This window comes from Callionymus lyra, chromosome 13 (assembly GCF_982586985.1).
Source record: "Callionymus lyra chromosome 13, fCalLyr1.hap1.1, whole genome shotgun sequence".
Taxonomy (NCBI): domain Eukaryota; kingdom Metazoa; phylum Chordata; class Actinopteri; order Syngnathiformes; family Callionymidae; genus Callionymus; species Callionymus lyra.
In genome coordinates this window covers 24392024-24401473 of record NC_141830.1, presented here as the reverse complement: position 1 = coordinate 24401473, position 9450 = coordinate 24392024, and the positions used below count along the sequence as shown (strand labels likewise).

General features: G+C 37.7%; 1 protein-coding gene across 2 annotated transcripts in view; it reads right to left on the bottom strand.

Moving 5' to 3' along the window:
• The window catches only part of LOC148067888 (exostosin-1), a 97349-nt gene that overhangs the window by 19311 nt on the left and 68588 nt on the right, over nt 1–9450 (bottom strand). The window lies entirely within an intron of this gene.

Below are 9450 nucleotides of genomic sequence, written 5' to 3'. Positions count from 1 at the left end.
TCTGCACTTGTCTGGACTAGTGGATCAGGTCTTGACTAGTGGATCAGGTCTGGACTAGTAGATCAGGTCTGGACTAGTGGATCAGGTCTGGACTAGTAGATCAGGTCTGGACTAGTGGATCAGGTCTGGACTAGTGGATCAGGTCTTGACTAGTGGATCAGGTCTGGACTAGTAGATCAGGTCTGGACTAGTGGATCAGGTCTGGACTAGTAGATCAGGTCTGGACTAGTGGATCAGGTCTGGACTAGTGGATCAGGTCTGGACTAGTGGATCAGGTCTGGACCAGCTGGTGGTTCTGGTTGGTGACTTGTTGATGTTTGTCTGAAGAAGATTTTATGAAACTTCCACAAAAACCCGTGACTAGGCAGAAAGTGTTGTCGGTAAACAAAAAGCAACACGTGCAGATTAATAATCTGCAGAGGAAACATAGTCCAAGCAGCACCGACCGCCCGAGGAGACCATCCCATAATGATTAAGGACCCGGGTGAGGGACGGCTAGGGAGGCGGGACACGACCCGACTCATCAATCACTCGGCAAACGAGCCACTGTTTTAATCGATGCGGACACGAGGTGTTGAGGGGCGTCGGCAAATTAACACGGGAGGTAATTAATCAGGTCCACACTCACCCCCGAGATAGAGAACCTCAGATGATGGATTCCAATGATCTGTGCTTGCTCAAGGGCTCTGCCCCTCACGACAGGTCCTGATCTCACTCACTGCAACAGCTATCAGAGTGAAAGCATCATCGTGCTAATGGCTACATTCAAGAAACATATTTGTAAATGTATCAGAACTCACTACATATTTCCTCATGTCTGTGGTAAAGAGATGAAACATTGAAGTGAGAGAAGAGAGAGAGAGAGAGAGAGGTGAAGGAAACCAACTTCAATTATGTAGATGCCAACAACTTCAATTAAACATGGGAGCAGAAAAATCAATTTGGGAAGTGATGATGAGTCGAGCTCCTCATTCCTCACTGAGGAACCAGAGGCACTACACACACTCACACACACACACACTCACACACACACACACACACATAAACCATACACATGTATACACACACAGACACATAAAAACACACATATATACAGACATGCACACACAAGCGCACATGCATATAGAAACAAATACAAACACACACCTACATACAAACACACACTGCTCTTATGGTACATATGTTGTGCTGACAATTTATAAACATACAACATTAAAAGCTTACACAAAAACACACACACCTACACAAACACACGCAGAGGCATACACATATACACACAAAACAAACACACGCATACAAAACACCTACAAACATACACACGCCCACAATCATTCACACAAACTGAGAAGCACACGCACAGACACACACACCTCCACAGGCCCGCACACATACGCCTAAAAACAAACACACTTGCACAAAAACACCTACACCCACACATGCACAGGCCCGCACACATACACATAAAATAAACACACCTACAAACACACACGGCCACAATCATTCACACAGACTGAGAAGCACACACACACACATGCACAGGCCCGCACACATAGAAATAAAACAAACACACGTACACAAAAACACCTACACACACACACACCTGACAGTAATGAAGCAGGTAATACGCTGTTTCACGCTCTGGTGTCGGTAAACTAAAATCAAAGCTCTGATATTTAGGAATCAAAATGAGACACTCATGAGTTTCTCATCTTCCTCGCTCTGTCGCAGTGATGAGCTGATGCCTGCTGTGTGTGTGTGTGTGTGTTATCCAGTTGTGTATCAGCAGTGCGAGCAGCAGGTTTGCTTGGCGGCGTTGAGAATCCATTCCTCTCGCCTGCCGCTTCATTTCAGCCGTCTACATTTCCAAGAAATGAGTCTGCGACTGTCAGCGATGTTTTCTCCCGAGAGAGTTTAGAAATGTTATGCTCCGAGAGAAAAAAATAAATTGAAGAAACAAACTGTGACTTTGGGATGTGAATAAAAACAGTGAGTCAGCGGAGAGCAACGACGGAGCTCCTGGACTTGATTATGGTTTTAGGGTGTGGGAGGTCTCGCTGCTGCACCCATCTCTGGTGACCCCGCAACACTAATGTCATGAGTTCACATCCCACACGCCTCATGTGTTCAACATATCTCTTGATTCAAGTTTCTCCTCAATTCTTTGTATTGAAATGTTTACATAAGAAAATGTGCTTTCTTTTTCTGGAGATGAAATCTTGTTTACCATAACCATGCTGCTGCTGCGATTGGTCAAACATGGAGGTTTGTCACCGCGCGTCATCAATCCTGTAAGTCTTCCCCCCCTCCAAGGGACTTGTTGTATAAAAAAAGCGGGGGGTGTGATTACAGCTGGCTGGAGGAGGAGTGAAACTATTATTAAGTCATAGTGGACTCTGCTCTTGTAACCTTTCGTTCGCCTAGATTCCAGACGAACTTTATAAAGTAACAAGTTCAAAACATGGTCATGATGAGGAACTTACTGCATCTTCGAGAGGAAGACATGGCAGGAAATGGCTTTTCACATTAGTTGCCCTTTAAGAATAACAAAACTTTCAAATAAACTACGTGATGAAAGAAATAATTCCTTACAACATGGAGCGATATATAAACAAAAATAAGATTTTAATGAGAGGTACATTTAGAGTAATTGGAAATCTATAAACTGATACATGAGAAAGAACATCTGACCAAAAGTGAAAACTGCCGTCAAAAATAAAACCAATGCCTAAAAAGTGTGTTTTGGCAAGATTCAGGTGTTACAATGTGAATGACGATACATCGTCAACGATACAATGTATTGTAATATATAGTGATACTGTAGTAACAAGGATATATGTGTAGTATTATCGAGTACTTGACTCTGGTGTTGCAGAATTTACAGACCACATGACTCTTGACAAAGTTTAACTGCTTTCATTAGTTTTGAAACCAAAATATGCCCCAAACTAATGGAGTCAACTGTATCCTCTCGTCCTCGGCCATCGCCACGGTCTAGCAGTATTTCATTGTTCCTTTAGCTGCCGAGGACAGAATGACTGCTGCCATCTGGGGCACGGAACTTAAATTGCAACACAAAAATGAACAAACAACGTGAATGCTTGTTAATTTAAATTTTCAACAGTTATTTACACTTTTGAAATACAAATAACTACGATAAAAAATAAAATATAATTTGAAAGCAAAAAATGTAAATTATTATGATTTCATAATTTTTATAGTTCGATTAAACATCAATACGATATTGTGGAAAAAAAAACATCGCAATAATTAGGTGTACCGATATTTTCTTACACCCTAATAAAAACAGCATGGAAAAAGATGGGATGATAAAAAATATTTTAAATCCGACATGTTCCCTCCGCCATCTTCCTGTTCTGATCACCAGGACCAGCCCTCAATCCTGAACAAGACCTCATCTCGCAAACTTTCTTCAGACACCCTCACTGCTCCGGCTCTTCAGAAGTGGTCGTCGGAGTCCCACGGTAGTCTGTCTAATCCTAGTTTCAAATGTTGCATCCTGATGTTACTCGGCCCAGAGTTGATATTCTGCCGCCGTTGACCGCTCCATTGCGGCGGCGTTAATCCAGGTGTGTGTCGCGGCTCTCCCTGGGTTTCATGAGGGATTGAATTTGACGGAGTGTGGCTTTCAAGTGGGGATTAGGCCTAATCTGGCTCTCTCAGGGTTACGTTTCATTGTGGGACCCCCAAAATCCAGACGTGCGATGGGCAAAGTTCCGTTTGTGGGAGAAGGAGAAATCGTGTTGCTGAATAGTGATGATCAAAAACTAAATTTCCCTTTGAGGAGACGATGAAGGACAGAAGTGGAACCCAGTTGGTTCTAATCTGCAGATCTTTAGGTGCAGGAACACAGTCCTTTGCTTGAGTAAACTTTTGATTCTAATCCCGGCCTGCTCAAGGGCTTGTCGACTCTTTGTACATCAGCAAATACTGGATGTTAGTCTCGCATTCTTCTGCCCATCTTTAACATCCTTAACATGAGTTTAATTTGCTTTCACGATCCGATGTTACAACCTTCCACACACGAGAATGTTTTGAAACCTGAACTGTCACTTCATTCTTTGTCAATTAGAGGAAGGAGAAGTGGAACGAAGATAAAGTTCTTATCGTCACACAAACTGCAGGAACAAAAAGAACATCACCATACAAGGTCGTGCCACGAACCTCAACGCTTACACCTCCAGCCTTGCTCAAGAGAAGCGAACCTTCTGAGGAGTTCATGAGAAGAAACAATGTTTAAACAGTAACGATTCATTTTTAATGAAAAAACGTAGTAATGACCGATGTTTCAATATTACATTAAGAATACTATAAACAAAGCGCGCATCAAAATGTACTGGAAGATGAAAACGACCCTGTAGGTGTCCAGTGGATTGAAGATGGTGCTAAAGAAGTGTTGGAGGATGTGTGGAATGGTTGGTGGTCACATAGTCTGGGAATGTGCAAACATACAGACATCGTGGAGAAATATTAAGAGGAGATAAAGACTTTAATGGCAGAAAACATCATTTAAAAAATACCAACTTTCTTTGCTGTCTTCTTGTTTAACCCTTGTGTCATCTTAGGGTCAAGGTGACCCGGAGGCCTGAAAACAAATGTGTTTGTGGTACCTCTTGTGTTGTCTCTGGGTCAAGGCGAACGACCTCTACCACTGCATATGCATTCATGGAAGCCAGGGAGGTCCTTTGGGTCATTTTGACCCTGAGATGACACAAGGGTTAAGATGTTTTGCTGTTATTCAATATTTTTGAAGTGTGATTGCTGAGCGTATTTCGATACAATTTGTCATGAGATTTTTTGGATTATTTTTTCTCTTTTTAGGTCTGAATGTGTGAAACTATTACAGATAAACACCATTTAAATGAGGATACTGTGATACTGATAAGTGTTTGCTTAGTTCGAGCCCAACTGGTCTCAAGGTATAGGTTTTATTTTGTTTTAATTTGCCTTTGTATAATTGTGTTTTGGTACTTACCTGATGGTTACTTGGATATATGGTGTGAATTACATATCATGGATGTGTCATGTGTCATGTGTCATGTTGAAGTCTTTCTCTCCAAGACGCAGTAAATCCCTCCTCATGACCATGTTTTGAACTTATTACTTTATATACTAGCTCTGAATCCTGGGCGAACGAGAGGTCACGAGAGCTGAGTCCATTGTGACGTAATAATGTTTGTGCATTAATGCTTTGTTTATACAACAAGTCCCTTGGAGGTGGAGACTTCCGGGATTGAGGACGTGCAGTGACAAATCCATGTTTGACCAATCACAGCAGAGTGGGTGTGGTTATGGTCAACACGCTTTCCTCTCCAGAAAAATGTGATACATTTTCCTATGTTAATATTTCAATATATATAAGAATTAGATATTTAGTATTCTCTGTACATGCAAACTGAAGGACTCGCACACACGGGCACACTGGCCTGTCTAATTCAGCCATGTTTTCTATGGCAAACATGCCCACTGTTCAGATCGCACGATTCACAAATGTTAATTGAAGATGTTTTTACGCATGTTGGTCGCTTTCAAAAACACAACGTAATGGAAAAAGTATTAAAAAAAAATGTATGTTTGTAAAAGTCTGTTTCATCCCACACATGGTTACACACATGGTGTCTGAAGGAGAGATCACAGGGAGTTCAGAACCTTGGGGGGTCAGGAGGTCAATTGTTCAAGAGATTTGGGGAACCTCCACCTCTTGCCTCAACCTCACATCTCGCACACTTTTGCACAACCAGCGTTGTGATAGCGAGCAGGGGTGTATTTAAGTCGGGGAGACTTCGAGCCGACATCACACCTGTTCTTCCACGACCAGACCTGGACAAGAAAAGATGAGGTGCCTCCACGTCTTCCTCGCGCTGTCGCTGGTCGTGCTCATGGCCGAACCCGGCGAGGGAATGTTGGACAACATCGTCAACTCCATCATCGAGCGTGAGTGTGGATTTCTAGCAAAATATATATCAAAATAATGTCATTTTTAAACTAACAAAACATAGAATTGCTAAAGTTTAAAATATATGTCTATAGTCTTCTCACGTTCGATTAGACGGTTCATGATTTAATCCATATAACTTTGACGGACAAAAAACATAGAGATGATACAACTTATTTTTCAAGTTTAAACTAATTTAGAAATCAGGCAAAAAAGTTATATAAAAGTTACAATAACAATACAAGTATCAGTAGAAGTCATAATAATACAAGTATCAGTAGTAGTTATAATAATACAAATATCAGTAACATTTATTATAATATAAGTATCAGTACTAGTTATAATAATACAAGCATCAATAGTAGTCATAATAATACAAGTATCACTAGTAGTCATAATAATACAAGTATCAGTAGAATTCATAATAATACAAGTATCAGTAGAAGTCATAATAGTACAAGTATCAGTAGTAGTCATAATAATACAAGTATCGGTAGAAGTCATAATAATACAAGTAGAAGTAGAAGTCATAATAATACAAGTATCAGTAGAAGTCATAATAATACAAGTATAAGTACAAGTCATAATAATACAAGCATCAATAGAAGTCACAATAATACAAGTATCAGTAGAAGTCATAATAGCAAAAGTATCAGTAGTAGTCATAATAATACAAGTATTAGAAGTAGTCATAATTATACAAGTATCAGTACTAGTTATAATAATACAAGCATCAATTGTAGTCATAATAATACAAGTATCATTAGAAGTCATAATAATACAAGTATCAGTAGAAGTCATAATAATACAAGTATCAGTAGAAGTCATAATAGCAAAAGTATCAGTAGTAGTCATAATAATACAAGTATTAGAAGTAGTCATAATTATACAAGTATCAGTAATAGTTATAATAATACAAGCGTCAGTAGTAGTTATAATAATACTAGTATTAGAAGTATTTATAATAATACTACAGATACGAGCACCACTTTTACAGTATTTTATTTTATTATAACGAACATTACGTTTTTTTTTAATTTAAGTGGTACTTAAAAAATGTTGAATGTACTACATAACGTCAGTCTGAGGCCAGTAAGCATGAGCAGAATGAATACATAAGACAAACTGTCAATTATTTAGACTATCAAATGATTATAAATGCGCATTGTCTGAATAATACTGCACTACAAATACAACTGCTACTACAATTATGGCTACGACAACCACTGCAACTACAAACCTATGTAAATAGGATTTCTACCTCTTTAAGTATAACAAATTTGCAGAAAGACTTGTCTGTGAATTTATTGTTTGATGTTTTCTTTTGAAACATTTTACCATGATTATTTTTATCGTTATCAGTTCTAACACCTCCGCCCATCAAAAGAGCATCAGTCCCTGCAGTTCTGATCTCACACATGATTTAAGGAAGTCTGCTTCTTCTCACCACCCCTGATGTGTTGTAGTCTGAAGTCACATGGCCTGTCCTGGACTTATAACAAACAAAACATAGAATTGCTAAAGTTTAAAATATATGTCTATAGTCTTCTCACGTTCAATTAGACGGTTCATGATTTAATCCATATAACTTTGACGGACAAAAAACATTGAGATGATACAACTTATTTTTCAAGTTTAAATTAATTTAGAAATCAGGCAAAAAAGTTATATAAAAGTTACAATAAGACAAGGAACAGAAATGGACTGTTTATGAGTCGGGTGATTGCTGTGAAATAGTTTTTTAACAAAACAAAACAGATCCTACATAAAGGTGAGCATCATGTTTTGAAGGAGTGTTAATTGAAGACTCTTCCATCTCTTCCCTCTCAGCAGTGAGTGACCTCGTCCACAGGTAAGTCTCTCGACTCCTCGTCTCCGACTCAAACACGTCCTCATCGTCTCCTCTTGAACCCGACAGGAAGCTTCATGGTGATCCCGAGCACAAGGTGGAGAAGCGCCACTTTCATCATCATCATCATGGCCAACGTGCGGAGAGAGAGTGAAGCACTGGAGTCGTCTTCGCAGATTAAATAAACGCTCCATCTTAAATTATCTTTCACTTCATGCCTCTGCTAATGAACCACCCTCGGATGACATTTCTGCAGAGACTCATGGACTAGTTTTTTAGCTCACAAACAAGAGTTTGACGTCCTCTTTTCACAACTGTGGTTGAGACGAGACAGAGAAGTGAAAAAAATGATCACGTATCACTACTAGTTATAATAATACACATATCAGTAAGTTATTATAATATAAGTATCAGTACTAGTTATAATAATATAAGTATCAGTACTAGTTATAATAATACAATCATCAATAGTAGTTATAATAATACAAGTATCAGTAGTAGTTATAATAATACACATATCAGTAGAAGTCATAATAATACAAGTATCAGTAGAAGTCATAATAGTACAAGTATCAGTACTAGTTATAATAATACAATCATCAATAGTAGTTATAATAATACAAGTATCAGTAGTAGTTATAATAATACACATATCAGTAGAAGTCATAATAATACAAGTATCAGTAGAAGTCATAATAGTACAAGTATCAGTACTAGTTATAATAATACAATCATCAATAGTAGTTATAATAATACAAGTATCAGTAGTAGTTATAATAATACACATATCAGTAAAAGTCATAATAATACAAGTATCAGTAGAAGTCATAATAATACAAGTATCAGTAGAAGTCATAATAGTACAAGTATCAGTACTAGTTATAATAATACAAGCATCAATAGAAGTCATAATAATACAAGTATCATTAGAAGTCATAATAATACAAGTATCAGTAGAAGTCATAATAATACACGTATCAGTAGAAGGCATAATAGTACAAGTATCAGTACTAGTTATAATAATACAAACATCAATAGTAGTCATAGTAATACAAGTATCATTAGAAGTCATAATAATACAAGTATCAGTAGTAGTTATGATAATACAAGTATCAGTAGTAGTTATAATAATACAAGCATCAGTAGTAGTCTTAATAATACAAGTATTAGAAGTAGTCATAATAATACAAGTATCAGTAGTAGTTATAATAATACTTGTATTAGAAGTATTTATAATAATACTACTGATATGAGCACCACTTTTACAGTATTTTTTTTTATTATAACGAACATTAAGTTTGGTAATTTACCAAAGTGGTACTTAAAAAATGTTGAATGTACTACATAACGTCAGTCTGAGGTCAGTAAGCATGAGCAGAATGAATACATAAGACCAACTGTCAATTATTTAGACTATCAAATGATTATAAATGCGCATTGTCTGAATAGTACTGCACTACAAATACAACTGCTACTACAATTATGGCTACGACCACTGCACATATACAACCATATGTAAATAGGATTTCTACCTCTTTAAGTATAACAAATTTGCAGAAAGACTTGTCTGTGAATTTATTGTTTGATGTTTTCTTTTGAAACATTTTACCATGATTATTTTTATCGTTATCAGTTCCAACACCTCCGC